General features: G+C 44.7%; 1 long non-coding RNA gene across 2 annotated transcripts in view; it reads left to right on the top strand.

Annotated features, from left to right (window-relative positions):
• LOC138739629 (uncharacterized) overlaps positions 1–18,488 on the top strand; it is a 233,086-nt gene that overhangs the window by 35,072 nt on the left and 179,526 nt on the right. Inside the window, exon 4 of one of the 2 annotated variants that reach the window (XR_011342352.1) lies at positions 3,595–3,763. The exons of the other annotated variant lie outside the window; for it this stretch is intronic. This is a non-coding gene — a long non-coding RNA (uncharacterized lncRNA). Of the gene's footprint in view, positions 1–3,594; positions 3,764–18,488 lie in introns of those variants that run through there. 2 annotated transcript variants of the gene reach the window in all.

Here is an 18,488-nt window from a genome sequence, read left to right on the forward strand (position 1 = left end):
TCATAGTGAATGGGTATGACCTATGATCACTTCTGCCAAGTTACTTCAGTGATTGAGCTAAATCAATAGGAAATGTATGAAAAGACAATAGAGTCCAAGAGTCTTACAGCACAGACACAGCCCCTTCTGTCCAACTGGTCCATGCTGAGCCAGATGAGCTAGCCCTAATTGCTTGCGATTGGCCCTGCATCACTCCATTTTTCCCCGCAATGCACTTTAAAGCTTCACGGTTAGTGTCGCGGTTAGTGTAACCCAACACCCAACCCCAACCAACCAATTTTCCCTTGCAACCGCTGCAATCGTGTCTGCCTGTCCCGCATCGGACTGGTCAGCCACAAACGAGCCTGCAGCTGATGTGGACTTTTTACCCCCTCCATAAATCTTCGTCCGCGAAGCCAAGCCAAAGAATTACAACACCAGCGACTTGAGTTCGAATCCGCTGCTGACAGTAAGGAGTTTTTTATGTTCTCCACGTGTCTGCGTGGGTTTCCTCCAGGTACTCTAGTTTTCTCCCACCCTCCAAAAATGCACAGAGGTTTGTAAGTTAATCGGTGTATTTGGGAGGCATGGGCTCATGGGGCAGAAGGGCCTGTACTTGTTCTGTATGTCTAAATAAAAAAAAAATCTATCTATCCTATCCACAACCCTAATAATTTATGAACTTCCATAAGTTCACCCCTTGTAGATGACAACAAGCATGACATTTCCAATCTTTCCTTTTAACCAAGTCTGGGACAAGCGCCACGCTTGATTTTGATTAGATGTTTCCATTATCACGGTAAAGAAATGATATTAAGATTGGCAATCCAAAATGCTTGAAAACATCAGGGTCCATTAGTGGTGGTAAATAATAAAGTTTTTTTTAATGCGGATGTGAGCATTGTGACAGATTATGTTGGGTTTATTTTGTATAGATCTGTTTTTGGGAGATACATTGGGGCAAGTATTTTTTTTAGTGTAGGTCACATACAAACACTTTAAAACAGGTTTTAATTAAAATACTGGATCTCTGCTCATGCTGGACACGTCGGCCCCAGAGCCTTTGCAAAAGCTTTGTAGGGTGCTCAAGAGACTTCACTAATGGATTGTGTTTACAAAAATGCAACAAGTGAAATAGCTTGTCAGAGCCACAGATTGTCTGGTGAGGAACTTGCTGGTCTTGGAGGGTCATGTGGTTTTGCAAGCAGATAGAGTCAAATAGGAGTTGAACCCTGTAAGATCTGACTCTTGGAAGAAAGAGATATAAATTCTCTTTTCTATACCCAGCCAAGTGTTTTCTGGGGAAAATCAATGACGTTTCTTCACTGAAGAATTGAAATTTGAAATTCTATTCCAAATATTAAACAAGATGAAAGGTCAGAGTCTAACTATTCAGCAATGTTTGGCAGATTGACCTGAAAAGGAGAAAACTGAACAACATACGACAGAACAGTAAGAGTTGGTTGTGATTGATGACGATCAAGTGAATAAAGATCTCTTAGAAGATTTTTATACTTATAAATGAACTGTTGAATCCAATAATCTATATTCTGTCTGGGTGAAGCAGACTTTTTGTCTTCTCCTTCTGTAGCCACGTGCCACTTTGTGGTGAAGGCCACTTCCCTTACAGTAGAGGGAAGTAGTAATTATCTTTATCAGTTCTTATTTGGGTTTTGTTTCAGTGTTTTCTTATATATACTCTTTTTTCTTTCTTCTTTTTCACTTTTATCTTTGCTCTGAGTTGTCGAATTTAATTGAAAGTTTGTATGGAGTGGGGGTCCAGCTGGATGCATGGCAAGAGTTCTTTAACTTTCGGACTTAAGAAATGACAGACAATGATGTATTAAAATTTGTATGTTTTAATATAAATGGCTTAATAGTGAAATTAAGAGGAAAAAAGATTTGGCATAGATTTTAAAAATTGAAAGTTGACATTGTTTTTTCTGGAAGAAGCTCGCTTCTTCTGGGAAAGAACATCAAAATTTCAAAAGAAATTGGGTAGGTCAAGTGATAGCTTCTTCGTTAAATTCTAAAGCAAGAGGAGTTGCTATTATGTTTAATAAGAAAGCTCCTGTTCAGATTCAGTCAGTGGTTACGGATCCTGCTGGGAGATTTGTTCTGGTGCATTATCAATTTTTTTCAGTGATGTGGACACTTACTGTTTATATACGCACCCAACGTCGATGATGAGAGATTTATTCATGATTCTTTTATGCACCTTGCTGAGGCATATGAAAAAGTTCTAACTGGAGGAGATTTTCATTGTTGTCTTGATCCAAATAACTTATAATTGACGGAATAAATATAATTTTTTCTTGAAAATACGGAGCCCATATTTGCAGTAGGGTTGGCTTGAAGGTATAAGGGACTCTTGAAGGCCTGTCCCACTGATAACCCTTCACTCCATTATTGTTTGTATTGAGAATAATAATTATTTTTGGCATTTTCTGTCTCGTTTATTTTGTCTTTTCTTTCTATATTTAGCTTAGGGATGGTAGGTGGGACTGGGGAGGGTGGGAGAGTGGGAGGGCTGAGGGTTTAGATATGTATAAACTTCATTTTTTGCTATACCTTTATTGAATATGTATGTACGGATGTGGTTTTTAAAAATTCTTAAATAAAATGTTACAAAATATATATATAAGATTAGTTGTGTAGGTTTGTTAGTTTGAATAACACTCTTGTTGGAACTAAGATTAGGGAAACCTGTCTGACAAGTGATGTTGAGGGCTTTGTCAGGAAAAAGAAGGCATATGCCAGATAAAGACCAAAGGGATCAAACAAACCCCGAGAGGAGATCAAGGGATATATGAATAGCATAAAGAGGACAAAAGATATCCTTGGCAGATAAAGGATAATCCAAAGACCTTGGATAACTGTATAAAGACTGAAAGGAAAATTCAGGAGAGATTAAGGTCCCTGAACATTTGCACACTCAATGATTGAAGTGAAACCAGTCAGCAGGTCAGACAGTGCATTTTACGGAGCACCGATAAAGATACAGTACAATCCCTGGTATCTGGCACCAATGGGGATTATAGACGTTGGGTGTGTATTTTCCGCTTGCTTGAGATTTATAATGCCTAAATAATACACAAATGTTAAGAAGAAACTGTTTAAAAGACAGAAATACTAGACTGTAACTTACACTGAACAAACTTCACTTGTATGAACATATAAACCTTGAAGTACTTTACTTAATTTTCAGTCAAATTCTTTGAAAACATTTAACCGTCACTGCATCTGCAGGTTTCTCCTCCTCCATGGAGCCGCCCGAAAAAACAAACAATAACTTTTTAGATAATTAACCACCACTTCCTACCCTCCCCACCCTACCACAAGATTGCAGATAAAGCCTCTGATCGGGCCGACTCTTACTAAGCAGTGATAAGGAGACACTTTAAGGGAGTCATCCCAATGGGCGAGCGGCATCAACCAGCTCTTCAACCTGGGTGATGCCATTGCTGTTTCACACAACTTTATTCAAACAGCTGCTTTGAGCAAAGCATGACGACAGCACTCCACTCGATGAATATTTGCTCCATCTTCATCCAAAGGTTTATGTGTTACTTTTTACTCTTTCAATATTTACTCTTTTACTCTTTCAATTTTAAGCACTGTCGCTGCCAACGAATGCGGCAACCATGCAGATCCCAAGGGGGCCAACAATCTTTGTTTCAGGTGGCCATCTGCATGGTGGGAAACAATGAACAACGAACAATGGCGGGAACGCTGCCAAATCGGGGATTGACACCACCGTGACATCATTCCTGTCGTCAGCAGTGGGGAGAGAATATAAGCAGGGCAATAAACCAGTCTTTGACTTCAACTCCTCATGTGTGTGTTTTTCTTTCCACACTTCGCGGTAGTGCACATGCTACATTGGTGACCCCAGCAGGTTCGACGACCAGTTGCACCCGAAGATGATGGAACAAGTGGTTTCATTGAAACTTCTACAATTTTTGGCATTGCAGCCACAAATGTGGTTCAAACAGTCTGATGTCCAGTTCCACCTTCAACAGATCACCGCTGACGACACAGGTTACTACTACGTGGTGAGTGAGCTCGACCAGGAGAAGGCACCAAGGGTCATCAACTTCTTACACAGCCTCCAAAGTAAGGCAAATATGATGCCCTCAAGAAGCTATTAACCCGCATTTTTTTAGCTCTCACAGCGCACCACCCAATTGTTGCATATAGACGGATTAGGAGTCAGAACCCCATCTACCCTCATGAGTAAGATGCTTGCCCTTGCTGAGGGACACAGACCTTGCCTGCTCTTCGAGCAGATTTTCCTGGACTTGGCTTGGAACACAGAAACCGCGTAAACCCTGCGGGGGACAATGACCTTCGTCCCAGGTGACGACCTGAACGGTGGGAAACGACGAGTAATGGCGGGAATGCTGCCCAATTAGGGATTGGCACTGTCGTGACATCACTCCTGTCATTAGCGGTGGGGGAGAGAATATTAAGTAGAACTGCCAGGGCAATAAATCAGTTATCGACTTTGACTCCGTGTGTATGTGTGTGTGTGATTGTTTCCACACTTTGCGGTATGCGCACACTACAACACATATTTTAACCTTTTTTAAATTTATTTTCCTCTTTTCCCCAGTTACTTGATGATACTTGTTAAGCAGCCGTTGTGTCTCAGACTTTATCAAACCTTGGTCTGCTGTATTGTACCTCCTTGCTCTCGGTAGCAATAGGTTTGCAGACCGAGGACAAATTCGGGAAGAGAGGTGGGTGGGGGGTTCGATATTCAGTGTGGAGAGGCTGCACGCGGGTTCTGATTTTAGGTGCCCTTCATTCCAAATCATTACGGGGGGAGGGGACTAGAATATTCCAAGGTCACGGTTTTAAGGTGACACTGGAAATCCAGACCCAACAGCACTGGAGCGCACAATTCATCAACTACATACCGGTGAATCTTACAGAATTCTCCCCCTTCAAATGACTGATTCAATGTTGTTGAATGTGCATAGAATGTGACTGAGATGCAAGGAATATGAAATAATTGGAAAGATACATCTTTAGGTTGAACTCTTGTACACTCCGTGAGTCTATGAAGCTTTTAATAGAGCCTGTGTCAATGAGACATTTAGTGGAATGTCCGTTTACTTTAACAGACATTATGGAGTTGCTGAGCTGGTCAGTTCCATCCTGATCTAGACTCCATGCTCCTCACTCGAGTGGCCCCACCGTCCTGGGTTGCCTTGCATGCGTAAGTTGGAGTTGACCTTGTTGCATGGCAAGATGGCTGCCCTTCTTCCTCCTCCAACAATGAGGGCGCTGTTTGAATTTGAGTCATGGCAAGATGGCCACTGAGCTTTTTCATGCTGTTTCTTCACCGCCACCCTCCGTCGGTGTGTAGCGCAGCAAGTGGAATTCGGGGCAGACGGCTTGGGGCTGGAGTCGGATCCAGGAGTGGTGCAGGCCATGGACTTCCCCGGGCTTCCTCTTCTGCAGCAAAACCTCACCCAATGGCCTCTCTTGCCATGGCTGGAACACACTGAGTCTTTAGCCAGGCAACAAGATCGGGGATGCTGGTTCTTGTCACAGGAAAAGCACTCTGTAGCACAGGAGCACTCCCTAGCACGGGAAGTGGCAGCCATTACGGCAGGGGTCGTTGGAGCAGCCAGTCCTTGGAAGTGGTCACCTGGGTGAGTGAGCTTACTGTCTTCGAGGTCGTCATTCTTGAGCTTGGTCTGTTCCAACGATTTGGCCAGTTCAACGTGGCTAGCCAGGACCTTCTTTCCTGACTCAAGCAGTTGCTTCATCATGTACCTCGAGTCGATCCCCGCGACTTGGTTGTCCCGGATCTGTTCTTCTTCATGAGTGCAGTCCATAGCCACTTTGTGCCTGCACTTCTTGGCAAGCGTCCACAGATCCAGCAGGTGGTCATCGATGGTCTTTCCTGGCTGTTGGTGACGTAGAGCGAGTTGGGGCCTTGCTAGGACCTCATTTTGTGACTTCAGGCACCGAGCCTTCAAAGCCTTGATGGTAGTGCAGTCCCTGATGACTGCGTACCCTTTTGTTCTTACCCTCGAAACGAGTGCGGACCTCCTGAGTTCATCAGTGTGGAAGACATCTCTGGTTGCATTTAGGTAGGCTTGGAACCAGTCCAGCCAGTACTTGAACTCCTCAGCCGCGTCGGGGGACAGAGGGTCTCTGTCAGCAACGTACCTGGCTTGAGCAGCGCTTCCATCTTCTAGGGAATAAGCTAATAAAATTGTAGCACGAATAAAAGCTCTCACAAATGAAAGGAGAACAAACGCTTTTATTAGCATAACTGATGATAGGGTCTCACAGTGGTCTTCCGAAGGGTTCTGGGTTTAGGCAGGAAACCAGGGTTATATGTGACCAGATGGAGACGGAGCCAGGAGGCGGGTCCAGCCATCAGGTCAACACTCTTACAGTGAATCCCAGTTCACTGCACCCTGTAAATGGTTTCCCAGGCTTCACCTTCTTTTTGGGGGTGATGAGGGGGGAGGGGTATTTTCTTGTTCTGGTGTCCTCTCCTCCAGAACCTTTAAGTCTGAGCTTGCGATCATGGGTGCCATCATCTCCAAAGTCAACAATTTAAAAAACAAATGCCACCTTCCCCTTGCAACATTTTAAATCTGCACAAATGGCTTGGGCAGCAGAACCCAGTGGAGGAGAACCGAAAGTCACGTCTTCATTTCCCCCTCTTCTACCAGGTCCGCAAGAGAAGCTGTCCTGCCATTGCATTAGATATAACTGTGCCACCATGTTCACTCATTCATACATGTAGAATGAAGTACCTCTTCATCTCAGTTCTTAATAACCAACCCCTTGGCGTCAGTGTAGGTTAGTAGCTCTTATATAAAGTGTCATGTGGATGGCAAAGCACACACAAGGAGCTGAATATCTTACATCTGAGTTTATCCCAGAAGATCTGACAGTCCTATCCCATCCTATTTGATTGGTTTTAGACTCACTTGCCTAAAGAAATAGCTTCTGATTACTTACCGTAGTCAATCCTTAACATTGCATTGAAATATTTTTTATGCTGGTTATAACTGAACAAAAAGAACATCACGAATAAATTCACATGCCATATTACGGAAAATCTCAAGCAAGCACAGCAGAATAAATAGATTAGGGCCTCAATTAATATTCTGCAGAGGGATATTACATTGTGATAAGTGGGGAGTCATTTTCTTTGGATATGATGTGTAACATCTCAAACCGGCAACAACGAAAGAAGCAATTCAAAAGGGTTAAATTTTAACTATATCTATTAATAACTATTAACAATATAATTTATTTTTGAAATGTTTATTATTTGCATCAATACAAATTATAGGAAAGGTATCAATAAGGTAGAGAGGGTGCAGAGATTTACTAAAATATTGACTGGATTGCAGTATCTGGAATATGGAGAAAGATTGATTAGACTGGGTCTTTATTCATTGGATCGTAGAAGGTTGAGGGTGGATTTGATAGAGGTATATAAAAGTATGAGGTGAATAGATAGAGTAGATGTGAATAAGCTCTTCCCCTTGAGGGTAGAAGAGATTGGAACGAGGGGTCATAAGTTAAGGGATAGGGGGAAAACTTTAGAAGTTACATAAGAGGGAGCTTCTTCACTCAGAAGTGGAATGATCTTCCGGAAGGGGTGGTTGCAGCAGGGTCAATTTTGTCATTTAAGAGAAGGTTGGATGAGTGCATGGATCTGAGGGAATTAGAGGGTTATGGACAGGGAGCGGGTAGATGAAACTCGTGGAGTTCACTTAAATCAGTGCGGACTAGAAGGGCCGATATGCCTGTTTCCATACTGTTATTGTTATATGGTTATAAAACAAAAATTCAATAATACAGTAATTATTGTAAGTCATACAAAATTATACAATTTTTAAAAAAAATTCTCCCCAACCTCCCTCCCCCCCTAGAAGAGCTATTCCTCTGCCGGTAAAAATTGGAAGCCATTTGTCAGTTCGCCAGGCCCAACACAGTCAAAGGCCTCCAGGAATATGTTGGGATGGTTAACTTTACTGCCGGTTCATTCCATCAGCCGCCCGGATCATACACACCCTTTTCGGCTTGATGTCCAGCAAAGCCAAAGAAGTTGCCTGGACGGCAGCTTCCAACCAGGCCAAGGATGCTCTAGCTGACGCCACGCTGCTGGTCTACCCCCAGGTAGAGGTCCATACAGCTCTCACTGTAGATACCTCCGAAGCGGCAGTTGGCAGCACACTCGATCAGCTCATCGAAGGCCAGTGAAAATCATTTCGTTCCTTCGCCAGCACCTGCGACGACCGCCTGCCCCCAGAGATCAAGTAGAGCACGTTCAACTGAGAATTGCTGGCTCTGTACCTGGCCATCCGAAACTTCAGGTATTTTTTGGAAGGGAGGGAGTTCACAATCTTCACAGATCACAAGCCCCTCACCTTCGCGTCTGACCTGTCGTCAGCCCGCCAGCAGTGCCACCTAACGTAGATATCCAAATTGACCACCGTGATCAAGCTCCACAATCCTTATCTTTGCTTATATGTAGTACACTGTTCGATCTGCTGAATTTCTCCATCACTGTGATTTTACCTCAGTCATGATGTCAGCAGACTTTCGTGTTATACTCTTGTTTGGATATGATGAATTAAGATAAAATAGAGAGTGATGGTCGTTCATTTTAGCACCCCCCCCCCCACCCCCGCTTGTTTTCTTTAATTTAAATTCATTCTCATCGGTTCCATGTTTTCACTCAGCCTCAAAGTGTTGAGCAACGTTTTGTTGGACATCGGTTCAGTCGCGTTTGAGATACCTTGGATAGAGTGATAAACCAGAGTGCATCATTTTCAGGTGAGAGGTCGGAGAATTAAATGAGTGATGTTTACACAAGGAGTGGTGGATATCGGGAACTTGGTGCCAGAGGAGGTGATAGAATCACGTATAATCACCAGATTTAGGAGGCATTTATAGAAACAGTTAAGTAGGCATAGAAGAATATGGTCTCAATGCAGGCAAATTGAAGGGGACAGAATTGCAGATGGGCCAGCATGGATGTGTTGGGCCGAAGGGCCCATTATCTTGCTCTGCAACTCTTTGATTCTATGGTTATGGGGACATGGGATAAGAGGCATAAAATGTGACTGACTAGATTAATATTGTTTGCAATTCTTCCACCCTAACATGACAATTGTCCCTTCTTCCATGACTGAGGGAAGAACCATAGAAACATGGAACATCACAGCCAAAAAACAGACCCTTTGGTCCTTTTAGTTCGTGCCTATTATTCAGCCTACTCCACAGATTTGCTCCTGAACTATATCCCTCCGTTCCTCTTCCATCCATGTTCAAATTTTACTAAAAGTAAAATTGACTCCGCATTCACCAGTTCAGCTGGCAGCTCCTCCCACACTTTGTGAGAAAAGTCCCCCTCTCGTTCCCCTTAGATCAACTTTTGTCTGCCGTAAGACAAATAACAAGTCACCATGAGCATTTGTCCTCACAATAGGAGAAAGAGAAGCAAAAGGGAGTCCCTTCAGAGTTAGAGTGTCTGTGAATTCACCTCGAGGGCTTCTGCGGCCTCTTCAGCCTCAGAGACTTCAGGTCACCATCAGCAACGTGAACTCCAGATCCAAAACTCTGACATGATCAAGTCGCCTTCAGTGCCCCAGTTCTTTTGTGATCCAGTCTTGCCCTCAGCATCCTGTCAAATTCTGGTTCTGATACCTGATTCCTATGAGCCAGTCTCCGGCCACCTACAGCCTGTATGGGTCCTTCGACTGCAAGTCACCAGCAGACCCCTTCCTTTGTTCGTCCTTCGACCATCAGTCGTTAAAAACCCGCAGGCTGAGTGGACCCTTCAGCTGCTGAGCCGCTTGCTAGCCCGCTGCGGTGGTCATCATCCTTTAGGGTTGTTTGCTAAGCTTCTCCCTTTCAACGGGTGATGTTCTCCCCATTTCTGGCATCCTGTGCCGGTCCACTGCTCCCTTAGAGTCTGCTACACCTCATGATCATCAAACACCTCATCTTTGCCAAAGACCTCCATGGTTGTAGGACTTTTTTAAAAAAAAAAACACTGTCGGCTCCTTTAGCAGGTCACTTAAAGCCCGCTTGGAGCTGTCAGCATCAGTTCCGGGATTTGGACCTTGTGGGGACATGGACTAGATCAGTGTTATACTAAATCAGGGCTTTTATTAACAGACTCTATACTGGCCAGTAGGGTGGAGCATCTATAGAGCCATAGCCAATAGCAAGCAACTCCATACATGAGAAGCAGTCAGTACAATACCCACCCCCCCACCCCCCATTTACATCATCATATTCACCTCCCACAAAAATTGACCAATTTTAATAAAATATTATACTGACCAAATCAAAAGCTAGAAAAGCAAGCAGGTTAAAAATTTCAGAGGTAAAAGGTTACAGCAGGAAGATTGGATTGATCTTGCCGACTTGGCTGTCTGAGCCTGGAGAAGTCTTATTAAGGAAACATGGATACTTCCCTGAAACTTGGAAGACTCGAGATAGATCAAGATGCCACTCAAACTGGAGAAATTTTTCACCACTGGCTCCAGTGTTCTGAAGAGTACATGCGAGTGAACAGTGTTGTGCAACACGCTGTGAAGATGCACCATCTTGTGGCTCTCCTCGGAGAAGTACCTTACTCCGTGGTTCAGGAGACAGGTGCGTACCACAGTGGACTGAATCTCCTCAGAATCTATTATGACATGCCACAAATTACTTTGTTTGCAAGACATCAACTTCACACTTGAAGACAACAAGCCGGAGAGAGTGAAGATGCTTTTGCGCTCGCACTCTAAGGGCCATCCAGAGCATGTGCCTGAGTTGCTGTCACGGCCGAAGCCCACTGAGAATCCTTAATGTTGGATGCATTCATAAGCAGATTGTAGACGGGGTACATGAGACAACGCTTACTGGAGACCCCAAGCCTAACCTTTAATGCCACTCTACAACGATCAAATACCCTTAGGGCTGTGTTACAAAGTGCTAAAGCCCTTGAGAAAGAAAGAGGTGATGAAGCGGTACTCCCGAATCCCGTCCGCAGTGATAATCCATTGCTGAGCGCCGTGAAACTGCAGCGTAGAGGCCGCTACAGAAGTTTCTACTTCTAAGGATTGGTGCTGCATGTACACTCACAGTGCCCCATGCGATGAGTCGATTGTGCCAACTGCGGAAAGCGAGGGAACTGGGCCAGAGTCTGCCGGGTGCAAGAGTCCTCATTTAGCTCACACTGTGAGTTGAAGAGAGGGAAGAGGAAGTGCACAAGCGCTGCTAATAAGCAGGGGTGCCACCATGAGACTGCTGTGTGGACTTGGAAAGCGAATGATTCATCTGACACCTCTTCTTCCAAAACCGCGAGTGGAACTGCCAGTGATGAGGCGAGCTCTGACCACCGCGGAGAGACCCTGTTCTGACGTCGATGATGATAAACCAAGATGAACCCCACAGGCTAAAGCATTCCACAATGAAGGTACTGACAGCTATATCCACCCTACAACCGCAAGCTCCCTGAATCTTAACCTGTATCCATCTAGGCGCAAAATTTCTATGGCTTGTTCTGGACTAAAACGAAATATTACAAAATGTTGCAGAATAACCCTGAAAGTACAGGGAAACTAATACAAAGATTTCAAATTATACTTGCTACCCGGTCTGTGCAGTCCGATGATATTAGGGCTAGATTTGTAGTGCCAAATGAAAAGTTTTCTACTGGCATTTAACGGCCCATCAATCATGGTACCGCAAGAGGCTGTTTGTGGGTTGTCAACCCTTAAGATTAAACCTCCGAGTCTTTTTACCAATCTAACCCCGGATTGTAGGCCGAGGGATTTGGTTTGTCTGGAAAACTGATCTGAATGACGGCAGATGGAATTTAATGTAGAGAAGTGTGAGGTGCTTCATTTCGGAAAAAAAAATAAACAGAATAGCACATATGTAGTAAAGGGGAGGACATTGGGGAAAGCAAAGAGATCTTGGAGTTACGGTGCAGCGTTCCTTGAAGATGGATTCCCATGTTGACAAGGTGGTTAAGAAGGCATTTGGTATGTTAGCCTTCATAATTCATAGCATAGAGTATAGGAGCTGGGAAGTGATGCTGCGACTGTTTAAGGTGTCGTTGAGGCCAGGTTTGGAGTACTGTGTTCAGTTCTGGTCTCCATATTATAGGAAGGATATAGATAAGGTGGAGAGGGTGCAGAGAAGATTTACCAGGATGTTGCCTGGCTTAAAATACCTAGAGTACAGAGAAAGATTGAAGAGGTTAGGACTTTATTCACTGGAATGTAGACGGTTGAGAGGGGATTTGATAGAGACGTTTAAAGTTATGAAGGGAATAGATAGACTAGATGCAAGTAGACTCTTCCCCCTGAGAGCAGGGGAGGTTGAAACAAGAGGACACAAGTTGAGGGTGAGGGGGCAAAATTTTAGGAGAAACATGAGAGGATGGTTCTTCACTCAGAGAGTGGTGGCTGAATGGAATAATCTTCCGGAGGCAGAGTCAATTCTTTCATTTAAGAGGAGGCTGGATATATACATGGATAAGAGGGGGTTGGAGGGTTATGGGCAGAGAATAGGCGAGGGGATCTAGCGGAGTTGTTTGAATGAACTGGCGTGGACTTGAAGGGCAGAGATGGCCTGTTTCCAAGCCATAAACTGTTATATGGTCATCTTTCTTCTTTCTTCTCTCTCTTTGGCTTGGCTTCGCGGATGAAGATTTATGGAGGGGTAAATGTCCACGTCTGTTTCAGGCTCGTTGGTGACTGATAAGGCCGATGTGGGACAGGCAGGCACGGTTGCAGCGGTTGCAAGGGAAAATTGGTTGGTTGGGGTTGGGTGTTGGGTTTTTCCTCCTTTGTCTTTTGTCAGTGAGCTGGGCTCTGCGGTCTTCTTCAAAGGAGGTTGCTGCCCGCCGAACTGTGAGGCACCAAGATGCACGGTTGGAGGCGATATCAGCCCACTGGCGGTGGTCAATGCGGCAGGCACCAAGAGATTTCTTTAAGCAGTCCTTGTACCTCTTCTTTGGTGCACCTCTGTCTCGGTGGCCAGTGGAGAGCTCACCATATAACACAATCTTGGGAAGGTGATTGTCCTCCATTCTGGAGACGTGACCCACCCAGCGCAGTTGGGTCTTCAGCAGCATGGATTCAATGCTTGCGGACTCTGCCAGCTCGAGTACTTCGATGTTGGTGATGAAGTCACTCCAACGAATGTTGTGGATGGAGCAGAGACAGTGCTGATGGAAGCGTTCTAGGAGCCGTAGGTGATGCCGGTAGAGGACCCATGATTCAGAGCTGAACAGGAGCGTGGGTATGACAATGGCTCTGTACATGCTGATCTTTGTGTGTTTCTTCAGATGGTTGTTTTTCCAGACTCTTTTGTGTAGTCTTCCAAAGGCGCTATTTGCCTTGGCGAGTCTGTTGTCTATCTCGTTGTCGATCCTTGGATCTGATGAAATGGTGCAGCCGTGGTAGGTGACCGTTTTGAGTTCTGTGTGCCCGATGGAGATGTGGGGGTGTCTGGTAGTCATGGTGGGGAGCTGGTTGATGGAGGACCTCAGTTTTCTTCAGGCTGACTTCCAGGCCAAACATTTTGGCAGTTTCCGCAAAACAGGATGTCATGCGTTGGAGAGCTGGCTCTGAATGGGCAACTAAAGTGGCATCGTCTGCAAAGAGTAGTTCACGGACAAGTTGCTGTTGTGTCTTGGTGTGAGGCTTGCAGGCGCCTCAGATTGAAGAGACCATATGGTTATATGGTAGGAACAAAGAGTAGGTGCTATAGCAAAGATGACAGACTCTTTATTAAGGACAAGGTTAGACGTTTCTTGAGCGAAAAAAAGTCATCGAAATCAGTACAAGTCCTTGGCGGGGGGGGGGGGGGGGTCCATGCCCACAGTTCCCTGAAAGTTGTCTCACAGGTAGACAGGTAATTAAGCTGAGGGATTGAATTTAAGAGCTGCAAAGTAATGATGCAGCTCTACAGAACTCTGGTTAGATCACATTTGGAGGATTGTGTCCAATTCTGGTCGCCTTATATCTGTAGGACGTGGAAGCATTGGAAAGGGGACGGAGAAGATTTACCAGGATGCTTCCTGGCTTGCAGAGAATGTATTATGAGCAGAGATTAAGAGAACTGGGGCTTTACTCTTTGGAGAAGAGGAGGATGAGAGGAGACATGATAAAGGTATACAAGATATCAAGAGGAATAGATGGAGTGGACAGCCAGCGCCTCCTTCCCAGGGCACCACTGCTCAACACCAGAGGGCATGGCTTTAAGTTAATGGGTGGAAAGTTCAAGGGAGATATTAGAGAAAGGTTCTTTTTTCCCCAGAGAGTGGTGGGTGTATGGAATGCACAACCTGGGTCAGTGGTGGAAGCAGGTACTTTGGTGAAATTCAAGAGATGACTAGACAAGCATTTGGGGGAGTTTAAAGTGAAAGGTTATGTAGGAGGCAGATTCTAAAGGTCAGCACAGCATGGTGGGCTGTCCTATTTTCCTGTTTTTTAAAAAAGTTATTTAAATTTTGAATATTAATATGATACAAAATTGCCCAGGGCACACAGATGTGTGTCATTCCCTGCTTTAGTAACATCTTAATTTAAAAATAAACATTAGTGTTATATCCCCAGAGATGGACAGGCACAGAAACAGGCCCTTCGGCGCATCAAGGTCGTGCCAAACATCAAGCACCTCTTGATTCTAGTCCTACGCTAATCAGATTTTATTCTCCTCACATTCCCATCACTTCCCATTTGGATTGCTCACTCACACATCACTGGCAAGTCATAGCAACCAATGCACCAACCAATCCACCAGCTCGGCATGGACTAGATGGGCTGAAACCAGAGCACTTAGAGGAAACCCATTCGGGCTCAGGGAGAATATACAAACTTCTTACAGGCAACACCAGATATGAATCAGGATTGCATTGCTCTAACCTCAACACTAACAGTGCCACCAATATTTAATTGAGGAATTAGTCTTCAATTAATGAGAGCCAAAGCTTTGGAATTCCCCACCTGAACAATTCTCCTGCCACCCTTCTGCACCTCTGTGGCTGAGGAATTAGTGGATGCGGTGGTCTGCTGGTGACTCGAGGGAAGGAACCCACGGAAGCAGTGATCTGCTGTTGGGAGACTCACGCCAGACTGCGGGCTGCTGGAGACTGGCTCTAACTGGCTGGAGGTGGGGGGGCAGGTATCAGAACTGGGATGCGAGGAGGTGCCGAGGGTGCTGGAGGGCCCCTAACCGTGCCGGAGGTTCAGATCTGAATCTCAGGTCACCAGTGGTTTGGACTGGACTCTGTGCAGCTACAGGGGCTGTGGAAGCACTTGGGGGGTGGGGGGGGGGAATCTTCGGACACTCGGTGACTCTGGGGGAGTCTCTTTTGCTTCTTTCTCTCTCTGACTGCAAGAGGCTCTTAGGCAATCCCTGTCAGTGGTGAATCTATCTACCTTGCACCAGGTAAAAAGAAATTTCATGTTATATGACACTGTTTTATTGCCATGATAATAAATTTAATCTTGAAACTTGAATCTTTGTTCTTAAAGGTACACCCTAAAATATAACTCTTTGACCAGTCTTTGCACATCTGCTCTAATATTTCTTTATGTGGTTTGGTTCCAAATCCCTTTTTCTGTTTGCATTAGAGCAACCAGTTCTGCTACACTATACTGCACAGTGTTTATCCTCTCCCAATCAACTGATTGTATTCTTTTGGCACCGGTTATCTTCAGTTGCTCCAAAGGCATCAGGAATCTGCAGATGATGAATCTGGAACAACAAACTGGGCAGGCTTGATAGAGCGATGGAGTCATCCAGCATGGAAACAGGCCTTCGGCCTATCCTGCCCACACCAACCAAAATGTCTCACCCACATTCTTATCACTTTGGAGATAAGAGCTGGAAAGAGGATTATTATTTAAATGGTATCTGTTTAGGAAAACGGGAGATGCAGCGAGACTTGGGTGTTGCTGTGCATCAGTCGTTGAAAGTGGGTGTGCAGGTGCAGCAGGTAGAGAGGAGGGCAAATGGTATGTTGGCGTTCATAGGGAGAGGATTTGAGTCCAGGAGTAGAGAGATCCTGCTGCAGCTGTACAGGGCCTTGGTGAGACCACACCTGGAGTACTGCGTGCAGTTTTGGACGCCTTATCTGAGGAAGGACATCCTTGACTTGGAGGGGGTGCAGAGAAGGTTCACTAGGCTGATACCGGGGATGGAGGGACGCGCATATGAAGAAAGGTTGGATAGACTAGGCTTGTATTCTCTGGATTTAGAAGATTGAGGGGGGGGGGATCTTATAGAAACATAAAAGTCTTAAGGGTTTAGACAGACTAGAAACAGGAAGGTTGTTTCCAATGTTGGGAAAAACCAGAACCAGGGGCCATAGTTTAAGGGTAAGGGGGAAGTTTTTTAGGACTGAGATGAGGAAAAATGTCTTCTGTCAGAGAGTGGTAAATGTATGGAATTCTTTGACACAGCAAGTAGTTGAGGCCAGTTCCCTGTCAATATTCGAGTAGGTTAGATTTGGCCCTTGTGGCCAAGGGGATCAGGGGGTATGGGGAGAAAGCAGGAATCGGGTACTGATCAGCCATGATCATAATGAATGGTGGCGTAGGCTTGAAGGGCGAAATGGCCTACTCCTGCACCTATTTTCTATGTTTCTACCTGCCTGCGTTTGGCCCATATCTTTTGAATCTGTAATGTTTCTGTGGTGATTGTAGGGCACTACCAGTAACCACAGAGACAAGGTGAGGGAATGATAGGCTTTAATACACAGAAGACCCTTGTTGGCTTGGATCCCAGGATAGGAATGGCAGCGAGGGAAAGGTGGCTCGATCTTTATGGCCCAGGGCCACGGGGGAGGAGTCGTAGGATATGAGTCGTCTGTGGGTGGGCCAACTCCATATATACAACCGACAATGATAACATTTGATGACATACCACCACAGTGATACCATTATTTGATACTATCTCTGTGTGTATGGCTGGTTCTCTTCCGAGCTGACTGTACCAGAGACTCCTCCCCTTGGAACCCCCTAACAAAGGCCATTACGCCCAGACCCCTCATTCAGTATGAGCTCTGGACTCGAGCCAAGCAACACGAGTATACATACACTTTTAAGCATTTAAAAGCCTATCTTTCTGGCAACTTCTAATCTTTGAAGTTAATTGATAGGGCATAAGTTTCTTTTATTGTGTTAAAGTAACTTGAGTTCTTTTTAAAAAAAAACTTTATTTGCAATAGAACTCTTGACCGTGTGGAGGCATCCATCTTGAATCAAACCGAGTTGCAACAAACTAGCCTCTGACTCTCCCTAGTGGTCAGGAGTATCACTAGCACTCTATCACTACAAACCCCATCCTATCACTTATCCAGTCAAATTTTTCTTAAACATTGCCTCAACCAACCCCGCAATAACCTATATTTACTTTATCAGATATTTTCAAAATTACTTAGATTTATTCACGCTCGATGCAATGCCTTTTGAGGTTTTGGCATTGTTGCAAAAGGGGATGGTATGGGAATACACTTGGTTTAAACCATCTGAATCATTAAAGTGTTAACATTTCTGTGAAGCGATCTTGCAATGTAAGAGGAGTTTTGGGCAAAGAGGAGAAAGGTGGAAAAATGTACACGTTGCTAACCTAGCCAATTAAAACACCTTCCAATTGCTCTGTCACAGGGATAAAAATAACAACTGCATCTATCAAATGGGCACACACACCTAACACACTGATGGTCTCTGCTGCTTTTCCTTGACAGAACTACTTCAGACTGAAGACTGACAGAATCCAATCTCCATCCAAGCTTTAGTGCGCTAATTGCTTATCTTTTTAGTTTATTGGTTTTCAATGTCTGAGTGACATCTCTGTTCTGATGGAAAGTTGTGTCCAAAAAAGCTTTCGTGGAAGCTCATTGGAGGGATGATAAGTCAGCTGGGGTCAGCAATACAGTGATGTTCAATGACTTAGGAATCAATCACAATACTGTGGCTTCAAATCCCACTCTAGAACCTCACCTTCCGTGATCCAAGCCATGGAGGAGATTGGCTATGATCTTATTGAATAGCAGAGCCGGCTCATGTGACCACATAGCCTAATCTTGTCCCTATTTTGATATATTGGAACACAGAACATTGTACGCTTGTCACTGTTGGTGTAGCGTTTCATGCAACCAGGGTTCAAACCCAGCATTCTCTGTAAGCAGTTTGTATGTTCTTTCCGTGTCAGCTTGAGTTTCCTCCAGGTGTTCCGGTTTTCTCCCACCCTTCGAAACGTATGGGCATTGTAGGTAAATTAGGTGTAATTAGGGGGTACGGGTTCATGGGCTGAAAGGGCCAGTTACTGTGCTGTATGTCTAAATTTAAATTTAAATTACAGCACAGTATAGACCCGACTACCCACAATATTAACCTACTCCACAACAATTTAATTTTTCCCTACCTCACCTATAACTGTGTTAAACCACTGTGGCATATAATTGTCTGGTCAGGCACACCTATTGGCCAATTGCACCCATG

This window comes from Narcine bancroftii, chromosome 7, assembly GCF_036971445.1.
Source record: "Narcine bancroftii isolate sNarBan1 chromosome 7, sNarBan1.hap1, whole genome shotgun sequence".
In the NCBI taxonomy this organism is placed as follows: domain Eukaryota; kingdom Metazoa; phylum Chordata; class Chondrichthyes; order Torpediniformes; family Narcinidae; genus Narcine; species Narcine bancroftii.